The sequence below is a fragment of the Gopherus flavomarginatus genome, chromosome 4 (genome assembly GCF_025201925.1).
Source record: "Gopherus flavomarginatus isolate rGopFla2 chromosome 4, rGopFla2.mat.asm, whole genome shotgun sequence".
NCBI classification, from domain to species: domain Eukaryota; kingdom Metazoa; phylum Chordata; order Testudines; family Testudinidae; genus Gopherus; species Gopherus flavomarginatus.
In genome coordinates, this window is record NC_066620.1 from 78472591 (window position 1) to 78499833 (window position 27243).

The 27243-nt window shown below is 39.3% G+C and overlaps 1 protein-coding gene across 2 annotated transcripts in view; it reads right to left on the bottom strand.

Annotated features, from left to right (window-relative positions):
* CHRM3 (cholinergic receptor muscarinic 3) overlaps window positions 1–27243 on the bottom strand; it is a 487601-nt gene that overhangs the window by 316902 nt on the left and 143456 nt on the right. For both annotated transcript variants that reach the window (XM_050950409.1, XM_050950407.1), the window contains exon 3: window positions 20043–20157. The gene's annotated coding sequence lies outside the window, so the exon portion shown is untranslated. The remainder of the gene's footprint in view (window positions 1–20042; window positions 20158–27243) is intronic.

Here is a 27243-nt window from a genome sequence, read left to right on the forward strand (position 1 = left end):
GGGCAGCAAGCGGGCCCCAGGAAGAGGGGCACATCATAGACCCTGTTACAGTCAGGTAGATGGTCTTTTCCATAGTAGAAAAGTTTAAAAAAAATCCCAGCAATGGTCATTCATAACCCAGGTGTGATACTCAACCAGTCATCTAAAAGAGAGGCATCATTGTGTTTCCTCTAACCATTCAGGTACAAGTTCAGCAGTGTCAGTATCATCCACTACCTCCAAAAGCGGGGGGGGGGGGGGAGGGAGAGGGGAAAAGGCAGAAATGGAGGATCTTCTCAACCTCTCTCAGAAGGGTGGAGCTTGGTTCTCTCTAAGCATTAAGGTACATGATTAATATTCAAATCCTTGTTCAATTCTCCACTGCCATTCTTTAACAACTGTCCTTTTGCATTAAACAAGACAAATTTCTTCTCTTCCTGACAGTAGCATAGGCAACTGAACTGGATACATTATTCTCCTTGCAATGTTGTTAACATTTTATTGTGATGTTAAAATTATGCTGTGGCTACTAATAAACTGTAGACAGAAATTTACATTTGCAGAGTACTGGGTATTTGAGTCCTCAGTACCTTTATTTAGGTGCCTACATATGGATTTAGGAACCTAGTTTTAGCACAGAACAAATGAATTAGCACTGAAACTACTGGTTTGCTCTATTATCACTTATTCCCCAAAAGTGCTACATTTTCCTTAATATACCAATTTTATTTGACAACAATCCTGTTTTTAAAGTCAGGATTGGCAGATCAGTGTTTAAAGATGGAGAATTTTAAATTCTTTTGCTGATCTCTTACTCAAATACATCTGAAAGAATTTAAATAATTATTGTAACATACAGTAGTCCACATATGGGCTGACAACCTCTGTGCTGAATTTCAGATGAAGGTGAGGAGATATTAGATCACCCTCTGCTATAACAAGTGTTTTATAATGGAAGTAGATGACAGCCCCTGTAATATAAAGTTGTCCTAGCCTGTCTTTATAAATTGTTGCACAGAGTACATATTTAATCCCCGGAGCAGGGGAAGACCTTTAGGCTTCATATGCAACCAGGTAAACTCATTTGATCTCCAGCAACATTTAAATATTATTACAATCAGAATTGTAACTTTGCAATGTTTCAAATAGTTCAGTTGGGAGGATTTCATCTCTTTTTCCTACATGTTATTAATAATTCAAGATGGAATTACAGTGTAATAGTTTTCTGAAATTGTTGGGGGCTCTATCTAAAGCCAACTCAAATTCTGAATCTTTGAGTTTTACTGACCACCAGTCTGCTCTACCCTGAGAAATCTCAAAATCTGGTGATCTCAGTGTAGTGTTCATTTCTCAGTATGATTTTGATTCTTGATGGCTGAGCCTGAAAATGATCAGTGTTTGGGTCCTCTTTGGTGAACACCCACAGTTCTCATGCTTGACCATAGTTTATCCAAACTTCTTGGATCTACACACTTTGGCTAACCCATCTCTCTATTTATGCTGATTACTCTTTGATTAACACTCACTGGTTAATATATTTGGCTAGCTGTGGTTAATTGACGTTTTATTGATAAAATAACCAAACTTTCAGGTAACAAGCCACAAGTGATTTAAGTTTCCTTATCTATTGCAGTAAACCTTAAACTTCTGTTTGGATTCTCAATCTCAACACTCATTCATATACTCAAAACAATTATCGTGCAGGTAGAGATGAGGACTCGTAAATAAAGTCTAAAATGATGAGATACTCCAAATGGTTCCAGTAATAATTTCATGCCTTTAAAGCATCTGAGTATGTCTGACATACCATGCAACCAATACAGATGAAGATACTTGCTACCTGTGCTATTCAAAATCTCTCCATATATTTCTATTGTATTGGGAGGGAATGTTATCTAGGAGTTAGAGCAAAACTCCTAGAGTCTGCCATGTAATTAATACACAACCTTCTGCAAATCACATAAAACACTGTGCTTCAGTTTAGCCATCTGTTAAATAGAAATAATAAAACAAATTAAAGGATTGAAGCCTAATTCTTCCTTTAAAGCAGTTTGAGATCATTAGATCATTAGTGCAGATTATGAAGAAGCAATAACCGTTTCAAGAAACTTTGTCTCTCTCTAAAATTAATGATGATGTATTGTTTTTATTAATAAATATGTACTCTGTTTGCTGAAGCAATTCATTCATTTAGACAGTGGATCTGTCTACTTCCCACAGTCGTGTAGCTCACCCGACAGCCACACTACTGTTGAAAGGGCTATTAAACAGGAATTCTACTAAATCTGGATGTAGTGCCATCCACAAAGGGTGTCACAATTAAGCAGAATCTTACACTGCACCTTTCGTCCCAAAGGGTTTTCATACTTTAAAGCTTTTCCAGTCTTGCATTCTGCCTATTGTTAATTTACTTTCTAGCTGAAAAAAAATCACATTCACTTTGTATTTCAAAATGCAAGTTACTCCCTGGAGTTAAAAGAAACGTGCCTTCCCTTTCACTGTAGAAAACAAAATTTAGAACCCACATAAAATAGCCACTCCATGGCTGGAAGCCTTTACATTTAAAGACATCAAGGTGGGAAAGAGGGTCAAAACATGTTTGAAACAACCCACATGTAAAAGGAAATGCTGTGAATGGAGTAAAGCGGGGAGGAAAAAAAGCTCCACACAGGTTAAAATGAAGTAGAAAATGTTAGAAGTGCTGTGAGAGAAAAAAAAAAGATTTTCCCCATTGTAAACCCTATGGCTGATGCCTGAGAGAGAAGGGACCTCAGTGTTGTCACCTGTTGGTAAAATTGGAGAAGTCTGGTCCAGAGCTGCTTAAGAACTACAGATGGCAAGGCTTTACTGGTGAGGGAGATGTCTGCCAGCATCTCTTGAGAGAAAGAAGAGTTAACTAAATGGGCCAGGCCTCATTTTCATTTTGCTTACATGAAAGTTTGGGGCATCGTGATGAAAGTACAGTTAAAGTTTGAATTTGGACACCATAAACTGCAACTGAGTCTGTTTAGAGAGAGGGGCACAAGGGGTGAAAACTAAAAAAATTTACTGAAGGTTTCCAAAATTTCACCGAATAGAATCAGCAGTAGAGAGAGGACTGTAAGGAGGTGCCCTGGCTCCCCGCCGCGCCTGAGAGGGACGAGCCAGAGCACGTGCCTCAGTGGGCGGAGTCAGCACTGCTTGTCCCCGCCCCCCGGAAGTCAAAGGGTGGGACAGGAAGTATAAAAGCCCGGCCCCAGCGCTCAGTTGGAAGCAGGCTGCCAGAGAGGACAGATGCTGGTGCCCGGGCTCCCGCCGGGCCCAGCCTGCCCCGCACCCACTATCCAGAGGAGCGCTGGTCTGACCTGCCCCGCGCCCACTATCCAGAGGAGCGCTGGCCGGACCTGCCCCACGCCCACTACCCAGAGGAGCGCTGGCTGGACTTGCCTCAGACCCGGTACCCGGAGGAACGTCGGCCTGACCTGCCGTGTGCCCGATACCCCGAGGAGTGGCCTGAGCTTCCCCACGACTGGTACCCGGAGGAGCCCATGGTCTGGGACCCACCAGACTACGCTGGCAAGGACCAGGTACCCAGAGAGGGGGAGGTTGGAAGTGGCCCGGGGATAGCCGACCCTGGTTTAGCTCCTGAAGAGCCCGAACCCATGTCAGTGTGTTGCGGCCAGGATCCCCACTGACTGCAGCGGGTCTTGACCGCTGCTAGGGCCCCGGGCTGGAACGCAGTGGAGTGGGAGGGCCTGCGTTCCCCCTGCCACCCGTAACCGGGTGGCAGACTCCCCCTTTGACTTTGCCACTGCTCTGTCCTGAGCCAGAGGGCCAGAGCGAACTAGACTTGTGTTTGGTGCCCCGCCCAAACCAAGGGCTGGGCCCCTTTGACGGTGCCACTGCTCTGCCCTGACCCAGAGGGCCAGAGCGAACTAGACTTGTGTTTGGTGCCCCGCCCAAACCAAGGGCTGGGCCCCTTTGACGGTGCCACTGCTCTGCCCTGACCCAGAGAGCCAGAGTGAATTAGACTTGTGTTTGGTGCCCCGCCCGAACCAAGGGCTGGGCCCCTTTGATTTTGCCACTGCGCTGCCCTGATCCAAAGGGCCAGGGCCAACTAGAACACTTACTACCCCGCCCTGCCCAAGGGCTGGGGCTTATTTACTTTGAGAGCCCCGACCCCGGCTAGGGGGCCGAGGCTCTACCCTCTTTGCAGACCCTGTACCCCCCTTAGCACCTGCAGAGGGGCTAAGCCTACCCGGACTGCGGCGTGCTAGGAGGCGCCCTGGCTCCCCGCCGCGCCTGAGAGGAACGAGCCCTGATACGACCGGCTTACAAGGACATTGAGGTAAACACCCAGGGGGTAAAGGAGGGAGGGTTTAGGGGCTCGCGTTGGATGGGTCAAGACGGGACCGGGGATGCGCTCCACCACCACATGAGCCACCGAGCTGAATTGTTGGGCAGGGTTGGTGCTTTTCTGTGCCAATCTGTCACTCTGTCCTAGTATCCCCTGGCAGCCGGGCTGGGCCCTTCACTCTGGCCAGACACCTGGGACTGAGCCAGGGCACAGCATAGTTTGGGGTTCTGGATGGGGCCTACACTGGTTGTGCAATCAAAAAGACCTGGCAGTGGCAACACCATTTCCCAGGGTACCCCCGGAGCCAGCACGTCATCATCCCCCACATCAACCATCGTACCCCCAGAGACAGCTCAGAGTCTTTGGCATCTCCCCATCCACCATAGGCAGTGTACGGGCAGCCACAAAGAGGCCGTGACACACACACTGGTCAGCAGCAGTAGCAGCATGAGCTTCTCCTATGCTACCATTCCCTACGAGAAGGGGGAGACCGGTTGGCTTAGTGCTACTTTGCCTTTGAGGCTGCAGCAGTACCAGCACTACCAACTGGGGGATAAAATTTTACCAAATATGTCAGGAGCAGGGGGACTTCACCCTCTCTGTCCCCCCTGACCCATGTGGCACCCCTGAAAAGGACAAGCCATCCCACCTAAATGTGCCTGGGGTCACACTGCCCAAAACTGATGTCAAGAACAGCTGGGTAATTTGAGGCAACGGATGATGCCGAACAGCAGTTCCAAGATGATGGAGGGCTCAGAACAGTAGTGGCACATTCAAAGAGATGCATGGCACAGAGCAACAGCAGCACTAGGCAACTTTGCCTGAAGCCACAGAGAGCAGCAGCACCACCCTATATAAAAGGACTCCAGTGTTGGCCTCCCTACCCAGCAATTTCAGTTGAAATCACCTCCAGCTGGGTTAGGAGGTAAAGCCCCAGAGACCAGGCAGCACTTCCCTGCTAGGATCCTTGGACTTCTCCAATGCAGGACAGCTAATGGTAAGTGGGGAGCTGAGGGCAAGGGAAGAGGCCAGAATACATCAGCCACGCACAATGGCTAAAGAAGGACAAAGGTTAGGATGGCTGTTAAGGACACCGTGACTCTTGGGAGTCTATCACCAAATTTGTTAATTGCTGGTTTTCAAAATTTATTCTGTCATCTTCCTCCTCCCCCCCCCCCACCGCAAATGAAGTTCTCTTTGTTGTTACCCCCGAGTCGGTGCTTGTGCATAGGGAAGAATTGCCCAGCAGGGATGGACAGGGTGCTGTATATATAGTTTCATTAGTTTCTGGGTAGGGGCTCAAGCCAGTGTTAGTTAAACGTAACGAAAGCCCTAGAAAATTAAACTCAGCCTTTTTTCCTGCCAATACAAAGGATTAAACTAAACAAAAAACAGTTGTAAGGGAAATGAAAGTGAAAAGGGGGAAGGTGTAAGGGCATTAATATGGACCATAGAGAGCAGTTATTTCTGCCACCTCAATTGGGGTGTGTGTGTGTGTGTGTGTGTGTGTACTCACACACCAAACAACAGATGTTCCCTCCATCCTTCCCTAATTCTACAGGTCACCATTTACGACATCCTGCCACAATCTCATTCTTGGCCCTTCTGTGCATTGCTACAGTTATTGGCAAGTGCCAGCATAAGTTACTGCAATATAGGGCATCTACAAATGTCTGACCAAAAGCCTTTGGAAAGATTCAGTTTGTGAGAGAAAACCTACATAGCTGTGTCAGCTGTTGTACATTTCTCGAGACAGAGCTGCTACTGGCAAGGTATACGTTTTCAGTTTGGTGACGGCGGTGTGTGTGGGAGGTTAATCTGGGCTACCACAGTCTTCTTCAATCGTAGCATGTGTGTTCTGCAGACCCCAAGTCTACACAATTGCTCTGCCCTGCTATCTGTAGTTTGTAACACAAACATTGCTAAGCCATAGACTTACTTTGATATTAACTGTGGTCACTTTTTCTCCTCTCAAATACAATTCATGCTTTGCTTTCTCTGAGGTGCTTTGTTGCATTATGCTCTTTCAAAGTATAACTGGTGATCATTCAGCAGCCACACCTGTTGCCCCTAAATGAAGCTTAAGCCAGCTAAAATAGTGACTGGTGGAAGGAGTATTAGCAGGGAAAACAATAGTAGCAATAGATGATCATTTCAAGTCCAGGAAAAAGTCCGTTCAATTGGGGAAACAAAAATCCAGTGATTTTGATTGACAAGCAAAAAGAAACAGATACTGTAGTGGTGAAGAAAGCCTGTGTAAAACAGTACATATGCAGAATTACTGGACCATCACAGCTTTGTCCGAGTCTTCTTATACCACTAGCCTCCCCTCCCCCCCCACAAAAATTAAATATTTTAATGTATTTCTTTATAGGTGCATAAACTCAAGGGTGAAATCCTAAACCCACTGAAGTTAATGACAAACTCCCATCTCAATAGAGCCAAGATTTCACCCAAGTACTTAACATATCTAAAATATCTGAGACTAAAACAGGCTTAAATAGAATTCACAGAACTATTGTTCTCACTTGAAAAATATCTGAGATGACCGTATAACACTTTCAGTGTTGCAAGGACAATTCTGAAATCACTAGCACATAGAGGCTATAAAGGAGCCATAGAGGGCCAGGGAATATGTCCTCTTAAACAGGAGCAGAAAAGTATGGTCCTAAACAGCATGGGGAACAGTGGACCAAGAGGTTGAAGGGGTCCATGTATATAGCACTCAGTGCTATGGGGATTCCACACGGTAGTGCAGCCTGGAGGCAGCAGTGGAAAGACTGTTGAAAGTTAATGCAGAGTCTAGGGTGCTCTATCTTATACTGGGAGTGGTTTTGTAAGGATAAGGCCTTTCCTTGTAGCAAAATTTTAAGGCCTAAAAGCCTTTGACTGCAGCCACATTAGGGAAACATCAGCCATGAGCTGAGAAGCAGGAAGTCACATCCTCATATTCCATCTACATTACATTAAAACAATGTAATATCAGCCGTTAAGAGGAAGATCCTGTCCCAATAGCACTCACCATCACCAGATAAAGAACCAGATCTTAAGATGGTTAAAGAAAACAGACTGATAACATTCTGTCCGGCAAGAAACCATTTATCAATAGTTGAAGTTGTGAAATCCTCATTTCTTTATAGTTTTGTCTTTGTTGTTCTCCATTTCTCTATTGTTTGTCTGTATGATCTCTGTCTGGTTCTTTGATTGTTTCTGTCGGTTACATAATTAATTTTGCTAGCTGTACATTAATTAAGGTGGTAGGGTATGATTGCTTAGAGAATTTTGTTACAATATGTTAAGACTGCTTAGTAAACTTTTAGTAAAATGATTGGTTTAGGTATAGCTAAGCATGTTTCAATTTTCATTATATAAACTGGGGTCCAAAAGGAAGTTCTGTGGGAACCAACTCCAGGACACATCCCCAAAGCTCAGAGCTGCCAGACCTCAACACTCTGCCAATGATACCAGGCAGAAACTGGAGTCCCCCAGATGGACCTGATCCTGACTGATCATCAAGAAAAGTTCACTTGTCTTATTGGGAGTGGTGAGCACTGTATGTGTAGTGTGTACATTCTGTCTTTGGTGATTGTTAATAAAAAGAGGTTAAGTAGGATATTACTATGTAAGACTTTCACTAGTAAAAGATCCCGCAAGGAAGGGTGAGGGTGGGTGCCTAACTTAACAGGGTTACGCCTGAGCCCTAGGAATGGGGTAAGAATGGGTGCCCCTAGAGTGTGCAAGTAACAGAGACTTTTGTGCAGGTTACAGTTTGGACCACTGCAGCAGCCTTGAATCCAGGCAGCAGAAAGTTGATTTAAAGTCACCTTTGTCCCCATTCCCTTGGAGCTGCATCTTCCATACTGTCAGGAGAGACAGCACAGAATCTGCCCTATGAGTTTCCAGACACCACATTGCATAGAGTCATGCTATACAACATTCTTTCAAGGCATCATTTGTCTTCTGCTCAAGTTCTTCATATTTATGCAGTTTTACAAGGGTTGCTAGTCTTGCATGCACTCAGAGAGACAGAGAAAGTTCATCACTAACACACAGACAAGCTCCCAGGGACCAGATTACATGTCTATCACCACTCATTGTCTTTATCCATTATCTGTACACAATGAAAATTGCACGGCTGTACCTGAAACCCTTTGGTAAACTACATATGACTTCTAAATGGCAAGAAGAAAGTCTTTCATAGATGAGAATGTGGTTTTCTTCTTTAGAAGGTCTGAGAATAGGATGCATTGTCAATAAAATGGTGCAAACATTTTTAAAATAGTGTAAATGGTTAAACAAACAATACATTTTGCATGATCTCATTTTCTGTAGAAGTGGCTTCCTGGAAAATGAATAGCAGGCACAGAATCTGGTTTTAATTGCCTGAAAACTTGGTCAGTTTAGACATTCTACTAACACTGTGATTATCCTATTTACCTTAAAAGGCATACTGCCCAAAAGAAAAATGGATGTGGCTTCAAGAATAATTCTTCTTTGCTTATGTTAGAGCACCTTAATGAATAGAGAAAAGCTGTACTGGAATATTGTTACATACCAGCTGTAACATATTCCAATTTTACTAAGTCAAGTTACATCACTAGTACATGGTCATAACCAATGTAACAAGATGATCAAATCCTCATATTAGAGACCTAAGAGAACATATAGCTTGGAATGCACACCAATACCTATGCAAGTCCCAGGGCCAAACTGAATGATGGCACACGTGGTAATATATGCACCACATGATGTGTAACTTGATCACACATTGCTACTCATCTGGGTAAACTGATTACAAAATGGGCAAAAATAGGATTATACTAACCGAGTATTCAGTAGGTTTGTAATTTATACATTGAAGGGGATGGCAGAGATGTGTGGCAGGAAAACCAACTTCTAGGCAGTTGTCAGACACAGCAATATCTTCTCCTCCTATTTTATGCTCCTACCCCCTCAGCCAAATTTCGACCTGAAGTAAGATTGCTGATTGTATGTTATTCTTAGTTTGCACACCCACTGAATGCCACATCAGTGGAAGTCACAGTATTTGTCCCCTTACATCCATTTTCTCACAACTTACCTCCTGCTCCTCCGTGAAGAGATAAGTTCCTCCCAAATGGGGTAGGTGGGAGGAAGCATGATCCAGTAGAAATCCTGTGGCTTCCAAACCACGGTTTGCATTTTACTTTCTCCCTGCCATGCGTTGTTGTAGTGGACCATTATCTAGCCACTAATTTATTCATTGACATTCCAACTGGTTAGCACCTATGATATCAGAGTTACCTCTTAGGGTGAGCCAAATTTGTCTGCAAGAGAGATTAATCATTCAGATCCTTCTCATTATTTATTTTATTATTCATTTATTTTGATTTACATGCTCATTCCATAAAAAGGAACATCTCTCCTTGTCTCAAGGAGCCTGTAGAGAATTAAAAAATCTATATATATATATAACTATAAACCAATTCCTCCAGTAATTCGCTATGCCCAGTAAATATATTATCACCATCATCCAACCACTGAAAACAAGTTGGAGATCTTTACAATCTCTCATCAAAGTCCTCCCATTCCCTCACAGTTACAGAAAACAAGGGTGCCTTGTAACATCCTGAATATCAATAAACTAGTACTGTATCGCACTGGGGATTGGTGGAACATATCTGAAAGCATGTGAGGAGCCCAGCTCAGTTATCTCCATAGTTCTGACCACTACTGTCTCGCTGTTACCCTGCGCTCACCTCATCTGTTGTATCCTCTTGTTGTCTCTTCCATTATACTTCAACTGTAAACTCTACAGGGCTGGTGCAGTGCATTATGTGCTTGTACAGCGCACAGCACAGTCAGGCCTGACCTATAATAATAATCTTAATAACTGCTCATTTGTGACAGTATGACCTGAGACATGATTTGGCACCTTGAAGACAGGGCTAACTGCTACAGTGGGTGTGTGTTACGGTTCGTAAAGTGTGTGGTCTGACCTAGTGGTAGGAGCCCAGAATAGCTCTGGGTTGTGTTCAGGAGTCATACCAAGGGCCATAGCCAGAGTGGGAATCAGAGGTTATGTCAAGGGTCAACCCTGAGTCAGTAATTGGAGTTAGGGCAAGGAAGCAGGATCAAGGTGAGGTAACAGGTATAAGGAGCAGGAACCAGGCAAGGAGGCAGGAACTTTGTCTCAGGGTCCTGGTCAGCAGCAGGCCTAGCACCTAGTTGCTCAGGTAAGAGACATGGCAAAAACAGGAAGCTTCACATTAGTATGTGTCTAGTCAGCAACCTGCTGATAGTCATCTGATCCTGCTAAGTAAATGTATGCAGCCTCTATTTGCGGGTTATCAGCTTCAGTTTCCTCATCTGCCCTTGTAGCCCAATGGCATAGCATGTAAGACTCTCACTCAGCAAGCCTGCAGGCTTAGGTTGAAGACCTTTAGTGCCTGATTGGGTGGGTGTACAGATACACATTTTGCAATGCATAGGTAGAGGACTTCCACGGACCTAGATGCTTAACTTACTGCATTTTCCAATACATTTTCTGCGTGGCACATTAATTTGTAGCTCACTGTAACAGTTACACCATGTCCAAGATACCTGATCATGGGTGAGGTATTAGTTAGAGGCATTATTTAGAAGAGAACCACCATCAGTATAAAAAGGTCTTTCATGGTTTGCTTCATTATTTGTAGAGCACAAGCTTTCCCTCTGGGAAGAAAAACCATGGATTTTAAATTAATCTCTCTGAAAATAAACTTGGGTTCAATTAATGGATGAGAGGGAAAGATTCACAAAATCCAAACACAATTTATGGTACCAAAAACATTTCAAAAATATTTTTGTGAAGCTTTCAAAATCTCCATTTCCAATGGCTTTCGTTATCTATTTCTAAAAGACAAGTCTGTGCAAATTAACACAGCCCTGCGGCTATCCATGGAAAATGTTTGTGGATCAGATGTAAATACACATTTGATATTTGGGAAGGGCTCTACAAATTAAAGTCAGCCAGGAATAGTGGAGCTGTAGCACCTCAGTGAAGTACAATCCTTCCTCAAGCACCCTAATTTACAAGCAGTTTACATAAGTCTACAGCCCACTTTCTTTTGTGCCGCTGGCCCATTATGTGGTTTTCAAGTAACATTCATTGACACATTTTTGAAGCCTTTCACCCATTATTTCAAGAAACTCAAATCCTTAAGGAGGGATACAAATATTTCCTTACAAAAATAAAAGTGAGGCATTTTATCAATTTTGAGAAGTCTCCAATTATCCCAATAGCTAAGTCAAGCCTGAGCTCAGAGATGTTTTGAATGTACTGAATTTTATGTTTTATATTACTTAAAGCACCCTCAACAAAAGTATAACCAGATGGAGTGTTTTTTCTCATGAGTGCCAACACTTTGCTTTTTCTTACATTACTTCTTTTGATTTATTTCAAAATGAATCTAAGAAGAAAAACCCCAATAAAACAGCTTTGTTTCTAATCTTTGAATGGTAAGTAGTTTATCAGTAATTTGGCAATTTATAAGCATGTTTTCAACTCAAGGTAATAGGGCTTTGAAAGTGAACTTAAAACTAAACATAAACACACACACGCTCTGGGTATCCAACAAAATGTTGGTGTTCACAGTGAACCAAAATAGGGACAGTCTGTCACGAAATAAAGGCTTCTTCCCTCTAGAAAAATATGGGGGTTAGGGGGAAGAAATCTTGCTTAGCTTTGTTAGGAACCTCTTATCAATGATTTCAATCTAAATGAACACATTTTCTGTATCTAGACACCTTTATTGAAAGCAATAAAAATAACCGTATCTTATCTATAATCCTGAATATTTACTCAGCTTTCATTCATACCCTATTTATAAGCAATAAATGACTATTCTACTGTGCATGCGTGCTTTCATGGTGTGAATTATAATTATGAATCTCATTCCTCCCCTTCCAATATATTTGTTAGTCCTTTTAACATTATATATGTTGTTTCCCTTAGCTGAGAGATGTAAATTGCTTTTCAGAATCCTTCTCTTTTTATCCAACACTGCTCCCTCCAACCCCATTGCTACTCAAGCTAGAAGCATAATCGAAGTAGGAGAATTAAATACTGTATATGTATCTAATGATTTTTTTTTTGCATTTTTCCTGAACTCAATGTGGGGGGGCGGGGGGGTTATTTTGGAAAGCCCTCTTGTGAATTGGTCTCAAAATGTGTCTTTTTAATTCCAGGACTTCTTACTAAAATTGTTTCCTGCTATAAAGTAGGTAATTTGGACCACTCACAGGGACAATTGCTTGGTCATACCAAAAATAATATACCCGTATTTCATATTTTATTGAAATCATGATGATCAACCACACCATTGCAAAATGTATTTGCTGACACTCTTTACAAACTCGTTCTCATGCTAAAGAATTCCCATCTTTCTCACTCTCAGGAGGACTTCAGGGATCTTCGGACCCTTTTAAATTTTGGTTAAATTTAGGTTTGGTTTTTTCTGATTTATTTCAAAAGTTCATTGCACACAGATACATTTTATTTTTTTTATTTACTTTGATTACGGATGAGTTGTGTTTCTCCTCCCCCATTCATTCCCAGTTAGAGCGGCATATTTTTGAAGCTATTCACTGTTAGATTATTTATTTTATATAAATGTAAATAACAATAAAGATGTCTATACAAGTGTCTAGGTGGTCTAACACATTATTAATATTGTAATATAACCCCAACAGCATTAAAACTATCATTTAGTTAAGAACTCTGCCACCAGTCACCTACAAAGAAGCTCCTGTCCAGCCCTTCATCATTTTTGGAAAGCATACCACAAGCTCTGTCACAAGAGCAGAGGGTCACCAAATCTAGACTATTTCGGAGAAAAAAAAGGATTAGGAACATCAGGATGCTCCATCAGACTTCTGTGGACTTTAAATGGCCACTGACCAGACCTTGTAAATGCTATCAAAGGATAGAGTTTTGAAGAGATTAAAGGACTGATTTTCAGAAGATACTAGTGATTATAGGTGCCTCCATTTTTTTTTAGTCCTCAACTTGAGACACCTTCCAGGAACCTGATTGTCAGTGGGTGGAAGCTCAACACATTGTCTCTATTTATAGTGAATGTGAGGGAGAAAAAATTTCAAAAACTTTCAACCTGCAAGAGAAGAAAAAGATGCATACTATTGAAGACAAAAAGGACAGCATATATGATGAACTTCTGTTAATTATTATGTCATGTAAGCTCAGCTAAAACAACAAGAAAACAATGGTTTAAAATGCTGATTATGAGCACTGACAAGGAACCAGATAAGAAAATATTCTGCCAGACTGCTGTGTGGATCCACATAGAATCTACCAATCTCAATTATAATATTACAATACAAGATAGGAATCGGGTTTCACAAAACAGTGGAGCCAAGCTAAAATTACTTGATGATTCTTCTATGAAACCCTTAGGTCAACCCTCACTAAACTGTGCATATATCACCAACTGAGAGCAGATGAAATCATTTCTACTTTTATTTCTGAATACCATACAAGAATGTGAAATGATTTTCCCCAATTGCTAGCTCCACCTACTGGCACTGCCTCATAAGCTTTAAAGTCGTTTTCTTCACATTCTGTGACCTGAACAATGCAGTGTCAGTCTTTAGATCATCCTATTTCCCCATATTTACTATTTTTACATGCTCATATTATTTTGCCTTAAGTACTGTCTTTGCATTCTGATAAAAAACAAGAGCTAATTTCTCTGCTCCTGTTCTGGTACCACTTAAGCAGTACAAAGTGGCTGGAATCTGGATGAATCTGGCCAGTTAAAAAATGTCCCGGAGAGAAACTATCTGCTGGTGTATCCTATGCCAACTGCCTCCTGCCCCCTAGCCAGAAAGTTGTAATATGAAGTGGTGGGAGAGACAAGAAATAGGGGTATTCCTCTGATTCACCAATTCAAGGTTGACATATGGTTCTTAAGGCTAGCTGTCATAAGTTACAGCAGCCTAAAGGTCCTTCACCTCCCCCGAAGCCAAGCAGACTAGTGTAGGAGAGAACATAGCATTAAGTATGAAACTGAAGTTTAGTCTCTAACTTTTGTACAGACAGGCGACCGTGCAAAATTCTTTATATAGCTGCCAATATACCTCAGTCACAGACTTGCACAAAATCCATGTCATACCAAATCCTCATTCTTCTCTATGACAGGACTGCAAATTGTATCAAGTTATGGAGTTGTTTTAAAATGTGAATCAATACCTAGGAAAGACAGGGACAAAAACAGCAACACTTTTTCACCTGTGACTTACCTGACTTACCATGGGATTTGAACAAAGCTTTCCAGAACTGAAAAGGTAGTGCTTTCTTTCACATTCACTATAGCAATTACCTTCCGTGATCCTATGTTTATATTTTCCTACACTCCAAGATGCTAGAAAACAGATGCCTCACATGTAGTCTAGAAGAGATCTAGGACAGCTTTAAAATTTACTTGTTCTTGTTTGTTCGTTTTGTTTTTATTTTACAATGGCTCAGATTAGGTGTCCTGTATCTCAGCTTTCCACTGGGAATTTTACCTCCATTGCGGCAGCAATGACTTGCTTAATTCTACATTCTGTGGGGTTTTTCAGAGTAATGGGGTCTGGGTTTCAGCAGAGGATATTTGTAGTTCTGTGCATCCCGACTGTCTGAGTTAATGGTTTCCTAACCTGTTTTTCATTTGTTTGCTGGCATAAAGCATCAAGAACTTAAGTAAGAGGGTTGACGCATAGTCAACCTGTGGAACTCTTTGCCACAGGTTGTGAAGGTCAAAGTATAAATGGCTCAAAAAAGAGTTAGGTAAGTTCCTGGAGGATAGGTCCATTAATGAATATTAGCCAGCATGGGCAGGGATGCAACCCCATGTTCTGAGTGTTCTGAGCTTCTGTTTAGCAGAAGCTGTGAATGGACGACAGGGGATGAATCACTTGATGATGACCTGTTCTGGTCGTTCCCTCCGAAGCACCTGGCACTGGCCACTGTTGGAAGACAGGATACTGGGCTAGATAGACCATTGGTCTTACAAGATATGTCCATTTTAATATTCTTATCCAATGCCCATTAAAATCAATCAAAAGACTCCTACTGACTGATGTGGGCTTTGGATCCAGATCCACATTTGTAGGTTGCACTGCAGTTCTATAGACAACGGTAAACAGTGTGAGTTACTCACTGAATTTTTGAGCTTGCAGGAAATGTTGCACTAACACACCAGCAAAATTATGAAGCATTTGAAGAGTTTTATTAGGCTAACTGCTGTGTGCACCAGTACTATAGTATAACAGTGTAAATATCTTCTAGCCATCTAGGGGATCTTCTTATACCACTAACAATTAGCAATTCTGAATGAGAAAATTAAGTTCAAGAATTTTTTTGTGCATACTTTCCTGTAATTCACAAATAGCCTTTTTTCCAGTAAAGCTTTGCAAGCCATTAATCTGCAACAAGAAACAATACATTTGCCTAATTTTCCAATAACGGAGAGAGAGGAAAATCTATAAGATTAATTAAATTTGTTCTAGCATTACATTTATCTCCTGAAAACTGTCTTCAGATTTTGTCTGGCTATAGGGTGGCTGGTTTACACCCTTAAGCTTTTACCATAGTGGTCCTAATCTCATATCTTAAACCACAAGTGAATATTAGTTTTGGGATGAAGATTCTCCGTCCCCATTTTTACACATTACAAAATGCCTCCCTGCTTGAGAAGGTTGACTCAGGAGAGTCACAGATTTAACATAGCAAGGCATTAGACTTATTGCATCTTATAGACGTTATGTGTTTGGGGAAATTGTAGGGTTTTAATCAGTAACAGAAATTTTTTTTAAATTGATGAGATAATTTCGCTATTCTCTCAGTTTGACCTCTGTAAAAATGATCATAATAGGGTCCTCTGGTGTTCATGACTAGGAAGATGGACAGGCTTTTTTATATTTAAGGAAGTTGGCTCTTCTACCAATTATGTCACAAGACTTTCCATTTCACGATAAGTCAGTATGCAAAAAAATAGAAGCTGGAAATATGAGATATACTTGCTGATAAGGAAAAAAGGAAAGAATGAGGTCAAGCGTCTAGAGCACTCTGCTAATGCAACAAATAAAAAGCCTGGTCAGGAAAAAATACAGAAAAATCAATGAATGCCCAAGGGACTGCATCACAGAATCAACAGGTGTCAGATAACCCATCAAACAATATCGTTTTGCTTAATAATTTGCCAGAGGAGACAAATGAGGTGATGCTGTCTATGCTGATTAACCAGTCCCCTGGTTTGATCATAGTACATTCAGTACCTGGGAGACAACACTGCATTTGTGGTGTTTGAAAAAGAGAAAAAGGCAGGTGCTGATGAAGAACTGGCAGAGAGAAGATATTCTCCAAGGACTGATGAACATATTAACTCATGCATGAAAGTGACACACACCCAAAAATAACAGCAGTAGTAGCTCCCCAAAAAGGGATTCTGAGGGTTTATTTATTTATTTTAAATGTGACATTTTTTTTCTGGAAAATTTTGAAGTGGTTTATTCTTCTAGAGTGATGAATACTTTATGTATAATTAAGGATTATTTATCTGAGGCAACTACAAAATTTCTGCCAATATACTGGATGTAAAGCTCTGTGCAGAAATCCCAACTTGGTAAAAGAGTTTTTCTGATTTAAAAAAGAAAGAAAGAAAAACTAGGTCATCAACAATTTTTACCAAGATTTGGTAAAAAAAAAAAAAAAAATACCCACTGACAACTACAATAACAGAGAAATATAATTTAGTGAAATATGACTTTATAGTTGATTTAAATAAATTAAAAGGAACTATAATTAATTAAAATTGGGTTGTAGGCTAGTTAGTTGTCTAATGAATTTTATAATTCCTACCACTTTATAATGAAATGGGCCAGAAAAAAATTAAAACTAATCTATAGGAACAAAATACTCAAAACTATGTTCTCTCTTTAAGAATAAGTTTCTAATTAAATACACTGATAAATTGAAGTCCTCCATGATCAAGGCTGACAAGATTCGCTTTTATAGTTTCCATGAAGTTACCAGAAGCTTTGTTGTATACAGACCGTCTCCTGGACCTGTACTGCACCCACAATCTTGTGTGTATATAGACAGCATAAGTAAAGTATGTAGATATACATAAGAATTAAGAATATACATAATATTTTAGCATAATACATATGCAGTCTATATGCTACTTTGGAAAACTATGCAAAATACTGAATACACTATAAAACTGGCACAGTTCACATATCTGATAATTTTACAACAAAAACGTTATATTTTACTATAGCAAAGAACACACTTCTAGCAAAAGAATTTCACAGGTAAAAATCTAGATCTATTTGTATTCAACACTGGAAAGGAACAGAGTGCTACCACACCTCAGAATTGGCAAGCATAAATGAGGATATTGAAAACTCCATTGCCAGTCACAATTCATTACTGCACATCAGTGCAACTTGAGTACAAATTTGATTAATGCCTTTACTTTTTGGGTTTTTTTTCCTTTGCTGGATATAAGCATTTCTAAGATTGTTAGTCTTTTTCCTTTGTTAATATATTTGGCTACATTTTGTATAGCCAGGATCCTGAAATCTAGATAGCAACAGGGAAGAAATAGTATTTTTCACAGAGGAATTAATCTATTTTCTAATTTGAGCCCATGTGGGATATTGCATAGACTTAGCATTATAAAAGCATTAGTAGGCAAATCTTAACAGTGATCATCTATTCTTGTGACAAACTAAGCATTTCTTATAACTAGACTACCATCTTTTGGTACAGAGAGCCCTCATTTGGTTACCTAAGAAGAGGAACCTCTTAGACCTAAGCTGGAGTTTGGGTATGAGACTGACTTACTTTTTTGGTGAGTTAGATGTATGTCTGTTGAACTTTTTGATATCTGTTTTTGGTTTGTCAACATTTAACTTCAAGCTGAGTCAAATGAACAACTAGTATTTTGGATCTCATTACTGCATATCTGAACACTGTGTAAACCAGAAATAATGGCTCAGTTATACTACATGGAGCCTTGGTTTTGGATTTTTTTTTTTAAATATTATTGTGCATCCAGTACATAATGTTGCTTCTGAATACTGCAAGCAGATTAGTTGTGGACATAAAAAGAACAAAGATGGTACAAAATATAAAGAGAAACTTCCTCAACCCCTCAAATATTTTCTCCCATTTAAATATTTATGTTTTAGCTTTTATTTTTAAAATCTGTTTTCTAAACTTTTTGTTCTTTAAACAGTCTGATACCTCTGATCCAACACATCATAAACACTGCATCTCTTTGGATCTTATTCTCACTTACCTTATGTCATGGTATCTTTCCCCAATCTGAACCTTAGAGTCCAAAAGTTGGGGTACCAGCATGAATTCTCCTAAGCTTAATTACCAGCTTAGATCTGATAAGCTGCCACCAATCAGGACTTGAAGTGCCTGATAAACTCTGGTGCCCCCAAAACCTTCCCTGGGGACCCCCAAGACCCGGACCCCCTGGATCTTAACACAAGGAAAGTAAACCACTTCCCTCACCGTTGCCTCTCCCAGACTTCCCCTCCCTGGGTTACCCTGGAAGATTACTGTGATTCAAACTCCTTGAATCTTAAAACAGGGAGGAATGTCCCTTCCCCCCTCCCCTTTCTCCCTCACCCAGAGGCAATACAGATTCAAGCTCCGTGAATCTAAAACAAAGGGATTCCACCTCTCTCCCCTCCCTTCTCCTTCTTCCCCGTTACGTACAGTCTCAATTCCCTTGAGCCTCAAGAAGGGGAAAAAAATCAAACAGGTCTTAAAAAGCAAAATTTTTAATAAAAAGAAAGAAAAAAAGTAAAAGTGTCGCTGTAATTTAGATGGTAAAAGTTACAGGGTCTGTCAGCTTATAGAAACTGGAGAAAGAAGCCTCCTTCAGCAGAAATACAATTTTAAATACTTCCAGTCAAATACACATTAGAACTCTACCAGCCTGATACACATTTGCAAATAAAGAAAACCAATTAAAAATAGACTAAACCGCCTTTCTACTTGCACTTACTACTTGAATAGAAAATTAGAGCCTGTAGTACGTCCGGTCACTCTCAGATCCCAGAGAGAACACACCAAAACCAAAAACACAAACAAAGGCTTCCTTCCACTGAGATTTTAAAGTATCTTGTCTCCTGATTGGGCCTCTGGTCAGGTGTTGCTAGTCACTGTTTGTTAACCCTTTACAGGTGAAAGAGACATTAACCCTTAACTATCTGTTTATGACACCTTAAGGGCCCTTCACACTACTGTAAATGGCCTTAAACCAAAAGTAAATTGTCCTATTTTAAGGCCTCTTTATAAAACTCTGGAAATGTAAAGGGGCTTTAGTGTGAGAATCAGGCCCAAGATGCTTAATGTACAAAATGTCTGAAAATGGCTACACTCTTCTAAAGGTATATTTCAAAGGGGATTTTTTTCCAAATGTTCTCATGCTTTCACAGCTCAAGAAACATACTTGTTCTCCAAATAAGAAGTTAATTCTATGAAGTCGATAAGAAGTAGGGTGACCAGATAGCAACTGTGAAAAAATGGGACAGGAGGTTGGAGGAGGGGGGATAAATAGGCACCTATATAAGAAAAAGTCCCAAAAAAGGAGACTGTCCCTTTAAAAACGGGACATCTGGTCACCCTTAAAAGAAGCATCTAATAGATGTATGGTAATCAACAACAACAAAAAAAACTTACCAATGACAAGGAAGAAGTTTGATATGGTATGTCATGTTGCAGATGACTGTAACTCATCCAATCTGCAGCCCATTATACCTCTCATTGCTGTAAGATTTGCCATAACCACCAAAATCTTCAAAAACAAAAAACAACAAACATTCAGATACTGAGACAATAGGAAATACAAGTTTCTTATTAAATGTATTACATTAAATCTCGCAGTTGCTTAAAAACACCTTTCAAAACAGTTAATATAACCTATTTGATTATTACCATCGTCTGGCAGGAAATTATCTTACAAATAGTGTTATGCTTAAATACTTCATTTACAGTTCTTCTTTCCGATGTTGTTCAGGATTCAAATCCCTTTACTGTTATTTGTTTTTAAATAATTGGTTCATAAATCAGTGTTCTTCCCAAGACATATTTCAGTTTAGACTAATTTATCCTGATCTCTTTCTGTTCTTTTCCTCAGGAATGTAAACAGCAGAACTTACTGTTAAGGCTCAACATTCGTATATGTAAACTAAATAAAAAGTCCACAGTTGTACGCAAGGGGAATCCTCAAGTACCTAGGAGAGCAGTGCAAAGTTGCTACAGCTCACCCAAGGATTCAGCTCCAGAACAACATGTAAATAATCATGAAAGTGTGCACAGAAGCAATGGTATGTGATCTCTCTGTAACAGCCCTTCCTTTAATCTCCGTACATGTGGATTAAAATATTTTGCTGCTTAAATTTTTTTTGCTTCACTTTCATTTTCTTTTCACTATATTAAAGTAAATTCAACTCCCATGAAAGGTGCCAGACTGAAGACTGATCACAGACCAACAGTTGCTCACCCACATTTCTTGTACAAACAGATCCAAGGAATGCAGGATTTGGTCTATTCCAAGGCCACTTCAAAATGTCTAAACGATTTTGAGAAAAGGGATAAGAGGATTTTCCAGTTTCCATGTCCATTCCTTGGTGCCAGCTAGTACTAACAGCAATATGGACACTTTTTGCCTAGAAACTTATCTAAGGATATAGAACAAGATCATATCACAGAAACCACATAAGAATCATGAATGGTTACACACATTTATGGTCCATTAAATAAATGCCAAATGGCAAAAATACTAAAAATATTTGCCTTTACCATTTAGAATCTATATACATGTTGTCTAAGAAGTAAAAGTTCATATGAAATCTGTTAAAAGTACTTTTCAGACTTGTCTTTTCTACAGTGGTATGTATTACCCATGCAGTAAGTGCATAGTTTTCACTCAACATTATACATTCAAAAGCGTCTTCTGGTTTACAGTAATAGAAATGGAAGTGAGTACAGTAAATAGTCATGTGAACTATGAATCAGTAGCTAACAGGAATACTCACATGATTAAGGACAAGTCACTCACAAGAATGAAGATTTGTAGTACCAAACTCTCAATCTCTACATCTGAGTACCACAGTAACCCGATTCAAGAGTATTTGTGCTTATGTTTTATATTATTTTAATTTCTCAAAGACATCCTTACAGGGTCAAAACCTCATGAGATCTGGTCTTTCCATGGTATTTGCACTGTACAGGAGCTGAAATATCATGAGAAGACCTCACTACTCCTGAATGCATTCAGAAAACAAAATGAAATGAACCATGTAAACGTAAATACCAGTACAGAGAAGCCTTTATTAAACTACTAAAAAAAGCACTTTCATGAGAGAGAGGTTAGTTTATTGCATAATAGCCATTTACTGTTAGTAAAGCAATTAAAACAAACAATTTCATTTTTATAGAATGCTTGAAATAGAAACATTTTAAAAAAATTTAATGTATCAGATAAGTCACTTGTAGTCAAAACATTGTTCTGTCTGCTAGTTAACATATACAGAGGTGAAATAGCAATCTCAAATTCTATATTCTTATCACGTGTTTCATGTATAAAAACAAAATACTACACAGAGCCACATGAAAGGGAGACACTTCTGCACACAAATTATAATCCAGCCATCAGATCTGCATGAGTAGATTCTATTGCCTACAGGGAGCTCCAGCAAGCTCAACAGGCTTCCACATGGGCACTGAAGTGATTCAGACAGTCTCTAAGGCAAAGGTGAAGCTGCATCTTGGGCCTATTTTGGCTTTGTTCAAAAGGTGAAACAAATTTTAGACTCTGCATATGACACCTCCAATGCAAACTGAACGAAAAATTCAAAAAGACAAATGCTGGACTGTCCACTACAAATACAAGTATAGTAGACAGAATGTGACGGAGCAACTGATTTAGTTTTATTTAATAAGAGAAGTTATTTCATGCTAAAATGATCATTAATGATAAAGTAGTCTACAAATGATAAAATCTATAACAACAATTTTACCTGGTATAATATGTTCCAACAAGTATCTTGCACTGACAATTAAGTAGAAACCCATGAGCATTTTGTATGCATTTCACAACCAATGAAATGACCTGTGAATAGTTAATTTCAAGCATTCAGCAGTGATACAGACAACATAGGTGAGTTCTTTGCTTGTTCTCTCTCAAATAGTTAACTGATAACTATTTTCCAAGCACTTTCAAGGAACATGGGTAACAAGACATATTATTCACTTAACCAGTCATTCATTCATCCAGTGCTATTCCCAGTATCTGAATGTGTATCTAAACCAAAACACATATTTGGCCACCTGATGCATCAGTTTTTATTCACCAAAATGTAACATCAAAGAAAATAAATCTATGTAATTTTGATTCCAATAGATGAGAGCCTGATTAAAACACTGGAGTTTTTAAAATTAATGCAGCATTAATCAAAGATGGTATCATTAGCGACATATTTCTTTAATAATCTTGATACAGGAGGAGTAGGTGTTAAAATAAACTATGGGTACACTGCAATAAAGATACAGCAGATAAGAAGTTGCCAGCTATTGGTTGTGGAAATCCAGGAACACTGTGTGCCTATGTAAAGTGCTTAGCAACTTTTTTCTGAAAATGGTCTCCGTTAGAAGCTTTGTTTAAACTATTCAATCATTTTTAAAATCTCTGATGCTCTCTTGTTATTTATAAATAACATCTTCCATATATATATTATGTTTATATATATTAAGACAGATATTCTAAATTCAATCCCAATTTATTAAAAACACATGGAGAAATAGCATATATTGCTTCACACAGCAAGAAAGGAGAATCAATGAATGAATTCATAAATTAACTTGTCCCACTGATAATAAACAAATCTGGAACAGATTAAGGTTCTGGACCAAGTCACTAATTTGTCATAAAAGACCACTGCAGTTTTCTTAAAAGTAGCTTATGCCAGACTTTTGTGGAAATAAAAATTCACAAGAGACTCATAGAATGCATACTCAACACAAGATTCTTTGGCTTCAAGGATTTTACACATCTTTCTAACTGGTCCAATATACAAAAAAAACTGCACCGCCCCACACTGTGCAAATCTAAAAAGCTCTCTGGAGGACAGAGTCTTTAAATCAACTGTAAGATTACACTCTAACACATATATCTCACCTTGTCATCAGTGAAAGCTAGAATATAGACATACTTCATTGAAAAAGCATTCCAAGAAAACTTTGTTACAAGTTACTTAGAAATAACTTCATAATCGGGACTAAACATTGCATGTAGGTGAAGACAATAAGAAAATTGCTCATATAAATTATGACAAAGGTTGAAAATGTATGCACACCTATTGATAAAGTAAGTTGTAGATATAGTACCACAAGTACTATAAAATGTATGTGTGTAAATATATACATATTTAATTACCAATTACAGAATATGCAAAATGAGATGGATGAGGGAAAACAACAGATCACAATCTCTGATCCCAGAGACCTGTCTTTTACTCACTATGCAAATCATAATTCATACTTACGACACTATCAACAAATGTTAAATAATGGTACCATTATGAAAAATTATGCATACAAGGGTTGCAAACACACACACACACACACACACACACACACACACACACACACACACACACACTAACGCAATGTTTATCACACAGTATTATCTGAGATAACACAGGTCCAATTATATCGGATACCTCTGTGCAGTAAAATGTTTTCATTTTAAACCATTGTATGCATTTTTTTTTATATATTCTCAGTAGTAGTAGTATTTATAGAGTCATAAGTGTCACTCCCTCCTTCCTCCGCACACCTCCCCAGTTTTCAGGGAAGTGTTTGACTAAAACTCAAAATTTTCTGTGGAAGAAGGCTCCATTTTAGCTCAGTGGTTTGAGCATTGGCCTGCTCAACCCAGGGTTGTGAGTTCAATCCTTGAGGGGGGCCATTTAGGGATTGGGGCAAAAATCTATCTGAGGATTGGTCATGCTTTGAGCAGGGGGTTGGACTAGATGACCTCCTGAGGTCCCTTCCAACTCTGATATTCTGTGATTCTATGATTTTCTGATAAGTTCTATCTATAAAGCATACAGTAAACTGCAACCTGAAAACACACAGCTGGTGAGTTATGATTACTGCTTCTGAATGGCTAAGAACTGGGCAAATTCTATCATTTTGTTATCTTGTGTCCCCCTAAACTCTTAGTCTGACTTGGGTGCTTATATCAGCCATCTGGTTCACCTTGTCTTTTAAATTATGTTAACTGTTTATGCAGGGACAGTGATTTTCTACATATTTGTGAAGCACCTAGCATAATATGGTCCCAGCCTGGTTGGCTTCTAGGCATGACCACAACACAAGTGTTAAAAAAAAATCCATCACCACCAGGAAATGAATGTTGTTTTATCGATTTTAAATGTAAATATACATATTTTAAAAACCATACTACAATATACAATTAACTTCAACCCTCAAGTCTGTACAGTTTTAGCAATAAGATGAATTAACTAGAATGGATGATGTGTGACAATGTGTGGAAAACGGGTCGCTGGCTGATCAAAGGGTAACTAACATTTAAGTTAGGTTTCCAACATGAAATCCAACTGCTGAGAGACTGAAGAGCGTAATATTGTATCACATTTTCTCCTTCCAGAAGAAAGGAATGTCAGTAGAAAATGTATAATGTGTTTTCAAAACACCTCATTGTTCAGCTATATCTTCAACATATATTATGTACTGTATGAAGCTGAATAATCACAATGATTTAGCTAACAATGCTTTCCAAGTTATTGTTTCTTTTATCTGTTTAACTATAAAGGAAGAGCTGGCCACTGATTCCTCCTCAAATCAATATATGGCAATGTCTCTACTTTGTCATAATAATGCCTTAGTGATGGAAACGAACTGGCCTATGTGAAGTCAAAGGAGTACATTTTTAACTGGGCCAAAGCTCCACTTCGTGTAATGAGTGTGGAGGGAGAAGTGGGATAAAGGAGTCACCTCAGGCAGGCAGTAGTGGCTCTACAACCCTGCACCATCTATTCTTTGCACAAGTTAGAGCAACTGAGGACTTGCTCTAATTTATACCAGTGATACAAGAAACCTGAAGTTATCTGTCATTCCGCTCTGCCTCATCTATGATACCCTCCTACTCTCCATGCCGAGGTGGTGAAGCTAGTCTTACCACTTCTGTCAGCTTTTATACCAAATTTCCTCTCTACAAAGAAAATTCTTTGATGGCCATGTCCCACCAGAATACAGCCACTTTGCACGACGTAAGCAGCAGAAAACAGACATAACAGACCAATATATATATATACACATATACATGCACAGGTTTCTGTTGTCTAGCAAAAGTGGGCATTCATATGTTTAATGGCAGTTGCATGCATTTATATTTATTTTACTCAAAAGAATCGCTACTGTACATAACCTTTCTCCTATATTCTGTTGATTATTCTGGAATTACATTCAAGAATATCCTGTGCAGCTACTGATATTCTCGTGTTTTTTATTATAAATAAGCAACTTACCTGAAATCAATATCCCTCAAAAAGTGTGCCTTCAGCTATATTCATGTGGATTTAGAGGCGGTAGGGTCATGTGTAGAAGAAGAGAAGCAAATGGTGAAAAGCTAAAGCAGTATTTGTACTAAAAAACATTAATTTTTTTAAACTTTCTTAAATTGAAAGAAGAAAGACAACTAGAAAATGATGCATTTACTCTTCCAGGGCTAACCATTACTAAGGTTCAAGAACAAAGTGCAATACAAGTGTCTTGGCATGCGCCTAGAGAGCAACTAGTAAATTGTCATTGAATTGGGGTTAATTGACAATAAATGTCTAAATATCTGGGACACACTGAAAATATCAGCTCTCCTGGAAAAAAGAGAGCTTAAAATATTATCTTACATTATATTGTATACTTTCTCATGGCAGTTCCTTCTTAATGCATGTCAACTTCAGCCATGTGCACTTGGATTGAGAAATGCAAGGATGACTCAGATTCTGTTTTTAACTTTCTCACTAGGGTCACTCATTCTCCTCTTCACCACAATGTAGGGCACGCAAATTGGTGCAGCAAATACCCACTACATACACTTACTGGGATTATGAAACTTGAAAAAGAGCTGGAATTCTCAGGAACAAGAAAAGAAGAAAAAAATAGAAGCTTCAAAATCTATTTGAGTTACTGGATAAAATCTTATCATATAAGGTGAGGTATACTGTCAGCCTAAGGACAGGTCAAGAGAGAAAATGGGACATCAAAAAACTAAAGTACATGCCAGGTGCACAAGTCTGAGATAACACTAAAATAAGTGCACATTGACCACTGCCATAGAGAAGAGTCACATGTGCTTCCCAGACAGCACATCTTCCTATGCTGGCCTGTAGGGAGTGGAATGCACTCAACTTCTATGGGTATTGAGTGTCTCACTTCACTAAATGACTCTACCAGCTGATTAATGAATAGCACTGATGGACTTCCTCAGCCAGAAAGTTAGTGGAAATATTAAGGAACTTGCAGGTGGAGGTTAAAGCTAATAAACATTAGGGGTTCTGACAGCACTGTAGATGACAGCTCTGCAGAAAAGATAATAAAAAATAAGGAGAGGCAGTCAATGTGAAAAAAAATCACAGATCAGACCAACATTATTTTACTTCATTCATGTGAATTTAAACATACAATGACCCTTATTGTCTACATTATAAGGGATGATTTAGTGAGTAAATGAAATATAAAGTGCAACTTTACCAACATTAAATCTAGGTTGGTTATACACTAGCAATTCATGAGGCTGCCAGCTTAGAAAGATAGCTTTGGGGGAAAATTAAGAATTCAAGTCAGGGGACACAAA